General features: G+C 43.3%; 1 long non-coding RNA gene across 1 annotated transcript in view; it reads right to left on the minus strand.

The window, feature by feature from the left end:
- Nucleotides 1–11,421: 11,421 nt before the first annotated feature.
- LOC308475940 overlaps nucleotides 11,422–14,616 on the minus strand; it is a 34,545-nt gene continuing 31,350 nt past the window's right edge. The window contains exons 2-3 of the long non-coding RNA XR_013985562.1: nucleotides 13,993–14,165; nucleotides 11,422–11,712 (exon numbers count right to left, since the gene is read on the minus strand). This is a non-coding gene — a long non-coding RNA (uncharacterized lncRNA). The remainder of the gene's footprint in view (nucleotides 11,713–13,992; nucleotides 14,166–14,616) is intronic.

The raw sequence follows: 14,616 nt of genomic DNA on the forward strand, positions 1-14,616 counted from the left end.
AAATAATCACTTGATCCCACATATAGTTGCTGAAGGACCATCTAGAGTTAACTTTTGGACACGGGAGTTAAATATCTGCTACCTAATTTGTGCCCCAGCATCTAAACCTACTTAATTTCATCTGTCAGTTTACAGCAATTTCTATCTTGTACTCATGTGTTTTTCTAGCCACATTATCCTGTCTTTCAGGGGAATGTTTGAAAATTAATAGCATTAATAAACATGATTGATTAAAAAATACCCCAAGACTTCATGCTGGGTGCTGTGAATAATTATGAAATAAATCACCAGGATAATCTTCACAATCAAGATGTCCTTGTTCCTCTTTATTTTAAAATCTGGGGCTCAGCTCTTTGTAGAGGGACCTCAGAAAAAGTCCTCATAGACCTCAGAAAAAGCGAGATGGTGCCAAGCAGTCGCCACAGGCCAGGCTGACTCTGAATTTGCCCAATCCCCCCTTTAAAACCATCTAAGCTAGTCAGTGGTCTTCACCACAATTTGAAGTAGTGAGTTTCATAAGTTACCATACTTTTCTGTGTATAAGACTATGGTTTTTTAACTCTAAAATAATGTTCAAAATTTGGGCTCGTCTTATACACGGATAGTATCTTCCCCCATTTTCTTAAATTGGAGTCCCCCAAAATAGGGGGCGTCTTATAGACGGAAAAATATGGTAATTATGTACTTCCTTTGGGCTGTCCTGAATCTCCTTCCAATCAGTTTCACTGAGCATCCCCAAATTTTATTATTGGGAGAAACCTCTGTCTGTCCAGGTTCTTTACATAACACACAATTTCCAGTGTGTTCCTACTTATTTGGGGTAATTTTGGTTGTCATTTTCCGCACCTTTTCCAGCTCTACAGTGGCCTTTTCGAAAGGGGGCAGTCTGTAAGCATGTACCACATTCCACGGTCTTTGCATCCTGGATTTGTGTAATAAATATGCAGATGAGTATGTAGCACCAACATTTTCATCGCGTGTTGCAGCCTGCCTGGTACTTAACAGCCCTGCTGGTTTTTAAATCTTGGGCAGGCAGCAGAAACAGGAAATGTACCATGGCTTGGGGACATCGTTGCACTTGGAGTCTCACAATTTTTGTAGGCCTGTTGTTGTCAGAACCTCAGACAGAAAAGACTCAAGAACATATTACCAGAAGGAACTGAAATTGAGATAGATGTATGTATGTTAGGACCCCTATTCCGCTAAGGTTAGCCATGATGACTGAATCCCAGTGGAAGCAATGCAATGGGGAACCTGTGGTCATCCAAATATTGTTGGATTTCAGCTCCCATCAGCCCCAGCTGCTAAGGCCTATGGTGAGGAATGATGGGATATGTAGTCCAACAACCAGCGGTCCACAAATTCCCTAAGCCTGATCTGCATTGACTGATGGAGCCTCTCCAGGGTTTTGGAACTTCTGCCACTAGGCTAAAGCCCTGCCCGGTTGATATCAATGGGATTTAGTAATACCTAGCTTTAGCCTTATTGAGCCCCATCATTCAGAACTTTCACTGATTTCACTAGTAGATTAATCTACTAAACCTTTAGTTTATTCATCAATGGGATGGTTTGAGATCATGGAGGCACATATTTCTTTGAGGCTATTTTTTTTTTGTCCCAGTGCACTTCTGTACTAGGAAGTACACATTTGTACCACTAACCATTCGTCGTAGTTTTTATTTGATGAATTATGATTAACCACACACTTATCCCAGCATCTCAGGGGACGCCTATATTGAGATTTTGGTTATATGCAAATTTGTTTTTATTAAGTAATCAATTGGTTAAAAGGAAGGTGATTAATCAGCTAAAATTATTTAATCAGAACATGTTTATAATCTAATTGCAAAACTGGGTAAGAATTGGGTTGCAATGCCATATTAATGAATTAATGCAACTATTACATAATTTTTCAATTAGCCATCTCTTCCCCTGAGTTTTGTTTTTTTTTTTTTTAATAAAATATATTCCTTCCTGTTTGTGATGTTCTGGTTGAGTTCTCCTAATTTCCTCCCATCCTACAGTTGTTCCTAGAAAGAATCAACCTTCCAGTATTTTTAATCAGGCAGTTGCAAATTATTCCCTAAACTGAGTACACAAGGCTAGCACAAGGGAATTCTATATTGGCCGTCAGACTAGATTGCAATATTAGTTACCGGAAGACGAAAGCATAATTGCCTTTTCTTGTGGTGTGTGTTTTATACCTGCGCTTTAAAAACATTTGGCTAAATAATGACCTACTCCTTCTGTATCAGTGCATTGGCTTTCTGTTCCAAACGATTCAGGAAAGGGTTTATTTTGTTTTGTTTTAAAGAAAGCTCTGCAATAAGGCAGCCTCTCTATCTTCCTATCCAGCTTCAGAGGACAGAATCTCAGCCTGGCTTAAATATCCAGGTGTCTTGAATGCCCACGGTAAGGACTTTTCTTATCATGAACTGATATCTAGCTTGCTTCCAGGCAGTTCCTATTTTTGGAAGGGATTCAGCCACATACCAGCAAATACATGTGCAATTATGGTTTGGTGCTCTTGCACAGCAAACTCGCTTCTCCTCAAAAATCAGACCTTTGTGATATGGAAAGTAATGGGAATAACTGCACTAGAAAATGTGGGGTAACAATTATTGGACATGTCATTGGTTAATTTCCCAGTAAGTTAACCGCTCAGTAAATATAGGGCTGCCATACGTCCGAAATTACTGGGATGTCAAAGACGGAATTGACGTCCGAAAGGTGGCGCTTTGTCCTGGAACTTAGTCAAGTCAATTGAAAAAGCGTGGCTATTTTGCCATTTTTGTAAAAAAATAAAGCTCAATCATTTTGGAATTTTTGGGTCTTCCTAAAAAAAAGCTCAGCCACCCTAGTAAATAGCCAGAGCCCTCTAACCTCCTTGCTGGCTGACAGAGGAGAGAAGTATCCTCTTCCACACCCAGCATAGAGAATAGTGGGCATTTGGGGGATGGATAGAGCTCAACATCCCTCACCTGTCAGTCCCCAGGAGGCAAGTGAATTTTGCTTTGCTTTTGTGAATTTTGCTTTTGCTTGGAGTCAAGTGTGAATTTCATGTTCTTTATTCAGCTCATAGTAACAATGAATGAAACTTTCCCCAAAACATCTAGCTATATATACATTATTTACACAATGGGCCCTGTGTGATTGGCTAACTCCAGGCTGCTCCTGTAGGCCAATCAGGTTGCAGATTCACCTCCTCCAGAAACCTGATTCGCTGCTCCTGCAGGCCAATCAGGTCACTGATTCACTTCCACCTGGAGCTGGATTGGGTGGCTCCTGAGGACCAGTCAGACTGCTGCATTCTGGATCCTATTGTTCTAGGATTCAGCTCAGTACATAACAGCAAGGTAGCAACTTTTGTGGGTTTATTGACGGGGCCACACTATTGCATCACTTCAGAGTCAGCCCTGTTTGCTGCTAGCAAGATCATGCTATAGAGGTATCTCTGGTGGTGATCAATCTTCTGTGACATGCTGCCTATTCTTTAAAAAGTTACCTTTTAAACCTGAATATCATACTCACGTGCCTGCTAATTTAAGAAGGAATGAATGGCATGATGCTACTTAACTTTAAAATGAAGGATTCTGAATGTTGCCAAAGTACCAAATATATATTGCTGATGTGTGACTCTGGTGCAAGATCCCTTTGTCTCAGTACAGCTGCCCCTGGGAGCCTGCAAACTGCTGTCAGGGATGGGGTGATTTTGCCCATTTATACTTGTCAAAGCCAAGGCAATTTAAATGTTGATATCCCGCTTCCATTTCCCTCTTTGGAGATCCCAGTTTAATCCTTCTTCTACGAAAAGGGGTGGAAGAGACAATGACCCTCCAAATGGACTTTCCCTAGTAAAAAAAAAAAAGGATTAAAAAAGCAAAATTACTTACAGCTTCTAAACATTTTATGAGGACCTTTCAGTTCTTCTGTGCTCCGTTATTGCAGTGCCTGAAACACACATGGTTATAAAATTAACACAAAAACCAAGGCTGAGTTTGTGGCTTTAAATTGTGCAAACATTTACACTCAGTGTAAATGTTTAGTCCAGTCCAAATCCACAGAGAAGGCTGCCTACTGCATCTGTGCGTACTTTGTAGCCTGGCATTATTCATTTTTATCTCATTCTTCCTCGCAGTAGCTCAAGGTGGCATACATAGCTCCTTATCCCCCCCTCTCTCTATATATATTCTGATGTAGGTTAGCAATGACTGGTCCCTGATGGAGAAATTCACATCTATACTAAACATTTCTATTATTCCCAGTCTTAATCCAACACTCCAACCACTCAATACCTCATTGGTCATACCTATTTCCTATCACCCTGAGCTGGATTATTCCGCTAGTTTGGTACATATATGCAGTAGATGAACAGCTGTCAGAGTTTTCCCAGTGCATCTCAGCATGAGTTTCTGTATGCTCCATCTCTCTTTCCAAGGAACAGTTCCTATTTTCTGATCCTTCTCCCTGGGAAATCAGGGTCAAACTAGAAGTTATGGCATTCCCACCCCTCATTACAAAGAGCAGGAATGAGGTACAGCAGGCATAGACAAACTCGGCCCTCCAGATGTTTTGGGACTACAACTCCCATCATCCCTAGCTAACAGGACCAGTGGTCAGGGGTGATGGGAGTTGTAGTCCCAAAACATCTGGAGGGCCGAGTTTGCCTATGCCTGAGGTAGAGGGTGGGTCTCTGACTGGAACAGTACTGGGGCAAAGAATTAAAGTCCCTCCACAGCCTTCCTTCAGAGTATCCAGAGGTATCCAGAGGTACCACTGTACTGATTTCTAGGTGGCAGCATAGCCCAGAATCCCTGCCCTGTGAGCATCCATCTATTATGTTGCTGTGACCATAGATTTAATGACCTGTTTTGACACAATTGCACCCCTGTAGCTCTTCTCATATTCTTGTGCCAGCATCTGGTTTGGGTACTGTGTTTTTTTGGTTTGCCGGTGGTTTTGCTTTGTCTCATTCATCCTGCCTTTTTCTCTTGTTGCTTTTTATTCACTACTTTCACGCCACTGCATTGCTCTCTTCAGACAGTTCTTGGAGAGCAGAGTCCCAGGTCACCCCTTCAGCTGCAGAAACTTCTGCTTTGCTCTTATGCACACCTGATGTTGAAGCTATGCCACTCTCAACAGCCTCTATGGCTCACTGTGTAACCTTGTGGCTCCCCCTAATTCCCTTGGTTTCTCCTTTGCAAAGAAAGAAATCTGTGGGGTCTAGAAGAACTTGTTTTAAATGAACACAATGGATCTTCAGTTGTCAGATTGTTCCAATCAATGTCCTCCTCCTTAAGCCTGGGAATTTCAGGTTGAGGAACTGCATCAAGACTCTTCGCCATGCTTTTTCCGCAAGCCACAGTCCTCCTTCACCCTGTTCTGTGTCCACCTTGAGTGCTTTTGTCTGGCTGGAATGTCTCCTTGAAGGGAGGAAATGCCTCTTGCTTGCCAAGATGGGAGAGAGAGAGAAAGAGAGGAGAGAGAGAGAGAGAGACCACTCATAGGGAGTGTGCAGAGACCCCAGACTTTAGTATGGTTGGCATGTAGCTACTGTCACATTGTTCTGCCCATTTTTGCCTCCATTCCACTTAACATTGGCAGGCAGCTGCTGGCTCTGCAGATGTTGCGTTCAGGAAAGTGATTGGGAAATGCACCAAAGAGTTTGGCATGAACGAATGATTAACAGATAGATGCATAAACAGCCAGCAAACAAATCAGGATGATGATGATGATGATGATGATTATTTATACCCCGCCCATCTGGCTGACAGTTCACTGCTGTATCAGCTTTCTGCAAACAAATCAGAATAGCAGCAGCAGCAATTTATTACTTATACCCCACCCATCTGGCTGGGCCTAAAAGTCAGATAGTTGTTTATTTCCTTGACATCTGATAGGACGGTGTTCCACAGGCTGGACGCCACTACCGAGAAGGCCCTCTGCCTGGTTCTGTGCAACCTCACTTCTCGGAGGGAGGGAACCACCAGAAGGCCCTCGGAACTGGAGCCCAGTGTCTGGGCTGAACGATGGGGGTGGAAATGTTCCATCAGGTACACAGGGCCGAGGCTGTTTAGGGCTTTAAAGGTCAGTAGCAACACTTTGAATTGTGCTCAGAAAGGTACTGGGAGCCAATGTAGGTCTTTCAGGACTGGTGTTATATGGTCTCAGTGGCCACTCCCAGTTCCCAGTCTAGCTTAAGGTTACCAGACACCCTGTTTCCTGGGGACAGTCCCTGGATTTACAAATCAGTCCCCATACAAAATCCATTGAAGTTGGAAAGTGTCCCTGGATTCATTGAAAAAAAAATCTGGTAACCTTAGTCTAGCTGCCACATTTTGGATTAATCGTAGTTTCCTGGTCACCTTCAAAGGTAGTCCCACGTAGAGAGCATTGTGGGAGATAACCGGAGCATGCACCACTCTGACAAGACAGTCCATGGGCAGGTAGTGTCTCAGCTTGCAACCTGCCCACTGAACATGTGTTCATTTTTTTTTTTTTAAAAAAAGATATAATCTAACTTCTGCATGAACTTTGTGAAAGCAAATGGTAAATTAATAAATAAGTAAGTAAGTTTCCTGGAGGAGCCCTATATAGCCTCTCAGTCTCCCCTGAACTTTTGCTGAGTTAACAGCTCCCTTTGGAGCTCATTAATGCTCTGGCATCCACACTCGGCGATGGTCATGAGCAGAACCAATGCAGACATTGCACTATGCTTAAAACGGGCAATAAACTGGAATGTGTTTATTTATTACAATTATGTACAGTATATCCTGCTTCCACATATTCTTCTAAGGCAGCTTACAAGTGACATTAAACAACAATAACATATTATAAAGTTGCCAGAATCCTTCCCACGGGGCAGTTGATGGCAGGTCATCCTGTTAGTGCCAGTACTAACCAGCTAAATGAAAATTGGGTTCCTGGCATATTGAGAACATCACCAACCATTTCAGAGAAGTCATTTGTAATAAAAACAGTAAACCTAGCATTTTACAGCCCTGATTTCATTTTCTGAGCAGTCCCTTGGGAAGAAGCACCATAAAAAGAAAAGGTGCAGGAAGATTCCCCTAGAGATCCTTCAATGGAAGGATGCAAAAAGTTGCAGAAAACATTTTTTAAAAATAAAAAAAATCCACTGTTCAGAATTTTAAAATACTTTTGAATGAAAGAGGAACTAGAAAAGAAAAGAAAATGTCCCTTGGATTCCAGCACTGTTTATGAAATAATAATTTTAAAAGGAAGCAATTTCAAGAGAAATGGCAGATCCCACCTTTCTAAGATCATTGGACAATGGGGACAGAGAGAATCCCCAAGATTCATTGTGGTGTGATGGTTAGTTTGGACAAGGACGTGGGAGACCAGAGTTCAAATCTCCACTCAGCCATGAAGTTCACTGGGTGACTTTGGGCCAGTCTATGTCTCTCAGTCAAACCTAACTCACAGGGTTGTTGGGAGGAGAAGACGGGGAGGGGTACATATGGAGGACCTTGTGTGATCCCTTGAGTTCTGTGGAGGCAAGAAGCATAAAATCATAGAATTGTAGAGTTGGAAGGGTTGGACCCCTGGGCAGTTAAATCCAGTCAAAGGCGACTACGGGGTTGTGGCGCTCATCTTACTTTCAGGCCGAGGGAGCTGGCTTTTGTCCATAGACAGCTTTCCGGGTCGTGGCCAGCATGACTAAACTCCTTCTGGTGCAATGGGACACCGTGACGGAAACCAGAGTGCACGGAAACACCGTTTACTTTCCCGCTGCAGCAGTACCTATTTATCTATTTGCACTGGTGTGCTTTCGAACTGCGGAAGCTGGGACTGAGCAATGGGAGCTCACCCCATCATGGGGATTCGAACTGCTGACTTTCTGAACGTCAAGCCCAAGAGGCTCGGTGGTTTAGACCACAGCGCCACCCATGCTCAAGGGTCACGTAGTCCAACCCCATGCAATGCAGGAATCTCATCCTTCATCCAGAGCATCCAAGCAACTGACATTTAAAAAACATTGCACCATAGAAAATAAAAAAAAGAAAAAATTGTATAAAGTATTGACATCCCATGCAACCTATAAAAAACAAAACCACACTCCAATATAAATTTAATTTTTTTAAGTCAGTAAGTATATCCTGGGGGGGGGGGGTCATGTCAGGACAACAATGGTGGCATCTTTGTGCCCTAGAGATGCAGCCAGGCAGCTGAAATCAGTGGGGGCAAAAAAAATTCACTGAAAGGGAGACCTTCAGCTACCTTGCATTTAAAGCTAGGACATCTCCCCTCCTCCCTCATGAAAATTTGACTGATGTAACGCAGGTGGTGCTGTGGTCTAAACTACTAAGCCTCTTGGGCTTGCAGTTCAGAAGTCTGCGGTTTGGATCCCAGCGACGGGGTGAGCTCCCGTTGCTATGTCCCAGCTCCTACCAACCTAGCAGTTTGACAGCACACCAAAAAAAGTGCAAGTAGATAAATAGGTACCGCTCTGGCAGGAAGGTAAACGGCGTTTATATATAGGTAAAGGTAAAGGGACTGCTGACCGTTAGGTCCAGTCGTGGCTGACTCTGGGGTTGCGGCGCTCATCTCACTTCATTGGCCGAGGGAGCCGGCATACAGCTTCCGGGTCATGCGGCCAGCATGACTAAGCCGCTTCTGGTGAACCAGAGCAGCGCAACAGAAATGCCGTTTACCTTCCCGCCAGAGTGGTACCTATTTATCTACTTGCACTTTGAAGTGCTTTCGAACTGCTAGGTGGGCAGGAGCAGGGACCGAGCAACAGGAGCTCACCCCGTCGTGGGAGTTCGAACTGCTGACCTTCTGATAGGCAAGTACTAGGCTCTGTGGTTTAACCCACAGCACCACCCATGTCCCTCTGTATATCTATACTGGTGTTAATAAAACAATCCCTTTAGTAAACAGTTATTGCAGTGCAAGTCTTTTACAATGTTTGATTTAAAAACCGGACCAATTCAAGATTCCATTATTAGCTTATAAATAATTTGTCGTACTGTATTTTACCCATGCTTTTGAGCACCAGCCTGAAAAGTCCCCTTCAACGACAAAAAAACTACTCAGCGTCCGTTGCTGTGTCACTACTGTATTAGTCTGACTCAGTGCAAACATAATAATAGCGGTATAATATAGGTCAGCTTACATAATCCTAGACCTATAAAAAGTAGCAGATGAGAAGCAGAAGATGAAAAAGTTATTTACACACGGATGAATTAAGCTGTAAAAAGACTTTTCATCTAACCAAACCTAGGGTCAACAGCTTATTACCAATAGGAAGGCCTGTTAACAGACTGTAAAAATATAATAAAATAGATGAACATCAGATAAATGCACTGATGCTGTTCAGCTGAGCTTGAGAATTTAAAGTGCAAGAACGTTTCACACATTTTGTTCCAGAAAACAGGAAACTTTGAGGGGAAGCGTTAAGATAACTGAGAGGGGTTAAGTCAAGACACTTCATTTTAATTGTTAAGACTGCCAAAGGCTCTTTAAGTAAAGGTAATCTTGAATTTGAAATAAAAGAATATTTGAAATTTTGGGTGATCAGTGAAGCAGCAGTGACCTGGCTTATTCTTTTGAGGTCCTCTGATAGTTGGAGTATTCTATTTAATTGTAACCAGTGCATTCAAACTGTTAAAACATTTATGTTTTAGCAGAGATCAGCAAACCTTTTCAGCAGGGGGCCGGTCTACTGTCCCTCAGACCTTGTTGGGGCCAGACTAGATTTTGGAAAAAACTATGAACGAATTCCTATGCCCCACAAATAACCCAGAGATGCATTTTAAATAAAAGGACACATTCTACTCATGTAAAAACACGCTGATTCCCAGACCGTCTGCAGGCCAGATTTAGAAGGCGGTTGGGTCGGATCCGGCCCCTGGGCCTTAGTTTGCCTATCCATGTTTTAGAGGAACGTGCCCTAGGAACAACTGGCATCTGATGCTCACCTGATTGGCAAACTGAAAAACCCTGAGTTTTTGTGGGTGGATGAGTCAGTGAGATTGCACACTCCATGAATCTCTGAGGTCTGCTAAGTGCTCCAAGTGTCCCTATTTTCCAGCGACAGTCCCAGATTTACTGAAGCCGTCCCAGTTTCTGATTTGATCCAGGAATATCCCGAATTTTCTTAGGACATCCCTATTTCATCAGAGAAATGTTGGAGGGTAGGGAGTTATGCGACCCCTGAGCCAAGGAGGTAAGAAACTATATAACCTTTAGAAGACATCTATACTACTTTTGGGAGACATCTGTCTAGGGAAGTTTTTTCAATGTTTAACATTTTCTTCCATTTTTGTATATGTTGGAAGCTGCTCAGAGTGGCTGGGGCAACCCGGTCAGATGGGTGCGGTACAAATAATAAAATTATTACTATTACTATTACTATTATGGAATAAAGGTAAAGGGACCCCTGACCATTAGGTCCAGTCGTGGCCGACTCTGGGGTTGCGGCGCTCATCTCGCTTTATTGGCCAAGGGAGCCGGCGTACAGCTTCCGGGTCATGTGGCCAGCATGACTAAGCCGCTTCTGGCGAACCAGAGCAGCACACGGAAACGCCTTTTACCTTCCCGCCAGACCGGTACCTATTTATCTACTTGCACTTTGACGTGCTTTTGAACTGCTAGGTTGGCAGGAGCAGGGACCAAGCAATGGGAGCTCACCCCATCACGGGGATTCGAACCGCCGACCTTCCAATCGGCAAGCCCTAGGCTTAGTGGTTTAGACCACAGCGCCACCCGTGTCCTGTTCCTATTATGGAATAGGACGTCCCTATTTTCATCAGAGAAATGTTGGTGGGGATGTGAGATTCCTTTGTGAGGAGGTTAGATTACCCTCTTCACAGGTGAAGGGTGGAATTTGTTTCCACTGCAATGCAGAACTTGCTTTTATCTGATAGAACGAAGGTTGGAAAATGTAAAATAATGCACCTGGGCAAAACCTGCTAAATTAGGCCATTTAATTGCTCTCATATTATCACTGAGAATTAGCGCAAGTAACTGCATGAGGTTTCCTGTTTATCTGCATTGCTCACTCCAGGATTCACTGTGACGGTCACACTTGAGTGTGATCGGATCTTAAGACGTGCCTTCTATGTGCCTTCACAGATGTGCATGTTTACTTTGTGAAACTGCAGTATGTAGAGCCCTTGACTACCAATGGATGTATACTAATGCAATGCAATGAACAGTTACTAGAGATACAGTGTAGATACCATCACATTCTCCCTTGCTTTTAAAAAATACAAACCTTTCTAGTTTATTGTGATTGATAATGGTCTGAGTCCCTGGAGGCAGAAATATTCCAGGCATACAAATGCTTCCAGACATTGCCAACATAGTATTCACTTGCTTGGTTTGATCGGTTTAATGTTCATTGCAGAATTTTGTTTCCAGGCAAAATATACACTTTGCTTTGAAGGGCACCCAATCCTTCTAACAACGAGTTGTTTTTTAAGGCAATGAAATGTAAAATATCTCAAACATCTGTACCAATGTTTTGGTAACCTCCTCCCCAGAGTTCTTTCTCCTCCTTCCGGTTCAAAATTCACAGTTTCTGCTGTAACTCCTGATTCCTCACAATCTGTAATAAAACCCAAGTGTGTTTATGTTTTTCCTCACATTCATCCTGGCTGCCGCCCCAGCCTCTTCTAAGTGCCTCCTCTCGTACCCTACTTCCAGCTCAGTCAAAATTTGATGGGGAAAGGAGCTGCAAAATGCCTGCAAAAAAAAAGTACGTCATTGGTGTTGCACATGCACACACACACACACACACACACACACAATTTTTATATATTACCATACTTTTCTGTGTATAAGACAAGTATTTTTTACTGTAAAATGTTTAAAAACTTGGGTCATCTTATACACAGGTAGTGCATGTGGGGGACGTGTGATTGGTTGCAGCTGTGAGCAGGAGCTTGTCAGCTCAACAACTCCGGGCCATCTCCCCCCATTTTCTTAAATTTGAGTCCCCCAAAATAGGGGTAGTCTTATTCACGGGGGCATGTTATACACGGGAAAATACGGTAATTACTTCTTTACAAATTAGTACTGTTTACAAGTAGTACTAATTACTTGTTTACAAGGCAGAGTTATTAAGCTCACACTTCTTTAATCAGCAGAAAAGCTGAATGTGAGTGTTTTGTTTTTCACATCCGGGGGACATGTTTATTTTAAAAAAATAAAAAGTACAATAGAACAAATTTTTGATAATATAATGGCTTTATGTGCAGGGCTGAGGGTGAGTTTGTGGCAATACTCAGTGGTACATAGTACCAGCTCCTCTTCTTTTTGCTGCCCATTTTACTGGCACCTTCCACGCTTTTAGCAATATATGGATACCAGCAGCACAATCTTTACACACACACACACACACACACACACTTACACACACTTTCTCTCTCCCATTTATTGTACTGCAACCTGGGCTCACCCAATGAAATGAATGGTGGCAGTTTGAGGGCAGACAAAAAGCTTAGTACTTCACACTGTATATTTTTAAATTTTGTTTATTTTATAAAAATGTCTTGTAAAATCAAATAGTTGTTTATGTGTTTGGCATCTGGCGGGAGGGCGTTCCACAGGGAGGGTGCCACTACCGAGAAGGCCCTCTGCCTGGTTGGTTCCCTGTAACCTCGCTTCTCACAATGAGGGAACCGCCATGCAACAATATTATATGCGGCACACCTTTAGTCAGCTTGGCGTGGGGTTTTGTTTAAATTAAACATGTGTTTCTGAATTAATAATTGTTTCCATAACTTCTCCGTCCTTTGCTTTTTGCAGTTTTGGTTAAGGATACCCCCTTTTGTAGCCCCATGTTTTATTTATTTATTATTAGTTTGTTATCTACCACCTTTATCTTGCAGCGATTTGCAATGAGAAGGCCTGCATGCTGAGACATTGGTTCATATAGTTGGCACCTAAAGCACCTGGCTAGATCAGTTGGTTAGAACATTGGTGCTGATAATGCCAAGGTTGCAGGTTTGATCCCCATATGAGACGCGGGTGGCGCTGTGGTCTAAACCACTGAGCCTCTTGGGCTTGACATTTGGAAATTCAGCAGTTCCAATCCCCGTGACGGGGTGAGCTCCCGTTGCTCGGTCCCAGCTTCCGCAGTTTGAAAGCACACCAGTGCAAGTAGATAAATAGGTACTGCTGTGGCGAGAAGGTAAACAGCGTTTCCATGTGCTCTGGTTTCTGTCACAGTGCTCCATTGCTCCAGAAGCGGTTTAGTCCTGCTGGCCACATGACCCAGAAAGCTGTCTGTGGACAAACGCTGGCTCCCTTGGCCTGAAAGCGAGATGAGCACTGCAACCCCAGAGTCATCTTTGACTGGACTTAGCTATCCAGGGGTTCTTTACCTTTTACCTTTACCTGCATTGCAGGAGGTTGGACTAGATGATGCTCAGGGTCCCTTCCAACTCTGCAATTCTATGATATTGTTAAAAAAGGTAAAGGGACCCCTGACCATTAGGTCCAGTCGTGACCGAGTCTGGGGTTGCGGCGCTCATCTCGCTTTACTGGCCAAGGGAGTTGGCGTACACCTTCCAGGTCATGTGGCCAGTATGACTAAGCCGCTTCTGGTGAACCAGAGCAGCGCACGGAAACGCTGTTTACCTTCCTGCCGGAGCAGTACCTATTTATCTACTTGCACTTTGACATGCTTTCGAACTGCTAGGTTGGCAGGAGCAGGGACTGAGCAACGGGAGCTCACCCTGTTGCGGAGATTCGAACTGCCGACCTTCTGATCGGCAAGTCCTAGGCTCTGTGGTTTAACCCACAGCGCCACCCGCATCCCATGATTTTGTTACAACCTCAGAAATTCTCCAAGGTTGAGTGTGTGCAGATCTCCAAATGTCTCAGCCAGGCCTTAGCAACAATATTCACAAGGAGCCAGCATAGAAGAAATGGTTGGTTGCTGCTTTTGTAGGAAGGCTGTGTGGTGGAAGAGATCTTGTGGGGTCAGAGGGTAGCTATATGAAAGCATATGGTGTTCACCTGTGGCTTCTGGGGGAAGAAGAGAAGATTTAGCCCATGGATCATTCGATTCCTGATGCCCAGGATTCTTCTAAACGGGCCTGGAGCAGGTAACACCTCACTTTTTCAGCAGTTGACAGTCACTTCCTTCCTGCCCTTTTCTTCCAAGTGGCAAATCCATTCATCTGCAGCATCTGAAAAAAAGAAAATGGCTTTGGGAAATTCTCCTTAGTCGAGGTAATCTTAACAAGACAAACTGCTTTTCTTTCCAGAGTGCAATGAAAGGAACCTCTTCATTCCCCAACCCTGCTTTGATTGACACAAAATGGTTTCCAAGCACTAGTGTGGCTGTTAAAAGATTAATTTTAATGGCTGAGAATAATAATAATAATAATAAAAGCATGGCTCCCAGATATGCTATAAATCAGTCGAGTAACAGGTTTTCAAAATAGCTAAATATAAAAGCTGCGTACATGGATAAACAAACAATTCCTCTTGAAAAGGCATGGCCTGCACTTGGTGGATTTTATGCAAAATGCTCATCTGGGAATCCCTGCTAATGTTTGCCATTGTTGCTTCATTCATCTTTTACTGCGCCAGATTTATTAAGTTCTATTCTAATCTGCTTTTTGAGAAACAGTCCAG

The sequence above is a fragment of the Podarcis pityusensis genome, assembly GCF_964106645.2.
Source record: "Podarcis pityusensis genome assembly, chromosome: 4".
Lineage (NCBI taxonomy): Eukaryota > Metazoa > Chordata > Lepidosauria > Squamata > Lacertidae > Podarcis > Podarcis pityusensis.